The sequence below is a fragment of the Panthera leo genome, chromosome A2 (assembly GCF_018350215.1).
Source record: "Panthera leo isolate Ple1 chromosome A2, P.leo_Ple1_pat1.1, whole genome shotgun sequence".
NCBI lineage: Eukaryota > Metazoa > Chordata > Mammalia > Carnivora > Felidae > Panthera > Panthera leo.
The window spans coordinates 34,726,214-34,727,865 of record NC_056680.1 but is presented as its reverse complement, the minus strand read 5'-3'; the positions used below and the strand labels follow the sequence as shown (position 1 = coordinate 34,727,865).

The 1,652-nt window shown below is 34.3% G+C and overlaps 1 non-coding gene across 1 annotated transcript; it reads left to right on the top strand.

The window, feature by feature from the left end:
* The first annotated feature begins 453 nt into the window (after nucleotides 1-453).
* Nucleotides 454-559, top strand: LOC122214625. Its single transcript, XR_006200005.1, has one exon. It is a non-coding gene; the product is annotated as a U6 spliceosomal RNA (small nuclear RNA).
* The last annotated feature ends 1,093 nt before the right edge of the window (nucleotides 560-1,652 follow it).

The window sequence follows — 1,652 nt, the reverse complement described above, 5'->3', positions numbered from 1 at the left end:
CCAACTTGTACATCTGATCATATCTGCTAAAACTTTGCTCAGGAAGACACCTGGTTATTGGAGTAGAGGAGGAAGACTAAGTTAATCAAATGATTCCATGTAATTAAAGTTCATTGATGCATCCCCTAGATTTCTTAGCAGTGTGTGCTTGCAAATGAATTGTATTCCACTGGTTCATTTGTTAATTAGTTGTGTGGAACATGAAATTCATTTTTCCATTAAAAAAATACTTACAAAAAGTAGTTACATTTCCAGTCTAGCCTCCCAAACTTACCTACGCAGTAACTTTGCTAGAATAAAGTAAGTATATTCACAATGGGTTCATATTGCCTTGATGTACATGGTTAAACAAAGTAGAAAAGATAAAATTGAATAATAATTTCGTTTTTAAAAAATGTAACTTGAAGACTCATGCTTTGAAAAAAGATAGTTTTAATAACAAAAGTGACGTATGTGCTCGTTCAGCAGCACATATACTAAAATTGGAACAATACAGAGAAGATTAGCATGGGCCCTGCACGAGGATGACACACAAATTCTTAACACAAAAGGCATGTGATAGGAGAAAATTTTCAGGAAAATTCTGAAACAGATTTTGGGAGAAATCTGAACCTTTAGGGTCCTATCTCCAATTCAGAAGAGATAGTTAAATCAGAGATAGCAAAGAAAGTCTTGGTGTTTATGGGATTGATTTTCCCCTGACCTCATTCTCTACTCAGATTATAACTTCCTCTGTGGACAATAGATACATGTTGATCTATCTTCCCAGCATTCCTTCCTTCTTTCGCTGATAGTGTCTCAATATTCCTCTATGGGAAATATTCCTACCCTTCCCTCAACTTACGTAGTTCAATAGAACTGACTCCATCTCTGGGGTTAAGAAATCTATTAGGAATTTAGGCTAATCTGAGCATTCCAGTCTTCAGCAGATTGGTCCAGAGATGAGCATGTGACTTTAGTAGTCCCAGTCAGAAAATGTGCATCACTCTTACTATTGTGAAAAAAGACCTTCATTCCCCTAGAGTGTCTAAGATTTTAAGATACAGACCTGATGGTGCTTATATAAATAAATAAATAAATAAATAAATAAATAAGATTTTAAAAGTCAATCCTATTTGGAAATTAAGCCAACACAGGAAGGCAGAGCCAAGAAATGTACAAAGATAAATTCCTGACCACAACTTTTAAATCCTTGTGCCTCAAACCTATTTCTTAAATATACGAGCCATTGATTTTTCCTTTGTTTCAGGCATTTTTTCAGTTGGCTTTCTGTTACTTTCAAGCAAAAAACTTTATTTCACAAGAAATGTCAACTACTAGTATATATTTTAGACTACTTCCATAACAGTAGAAGAAAGCCCCATCCAACCTCTCTCCAGATTCTGACACCAGGTGAATTGACTCCTAGATAATGTGAAGGGAATTTGAATTACAGGATACAATAGTTATTTTGTAATTTTTTATTCATCTATGTATGGCTTTCCTTTTCTCGATTTGGGTCAATTCTTGTCATTAATCACCCATTGCTAGTGATATTTTATTCCCCTCTACTTTGCCCCCAAGGTGATTATAGAAATATAACAAAAAGAGAAAGAGGGAATTATAAAAATGCAACAAAGATAGAAATATTTTTTGTTAGAGAACTGGAATTC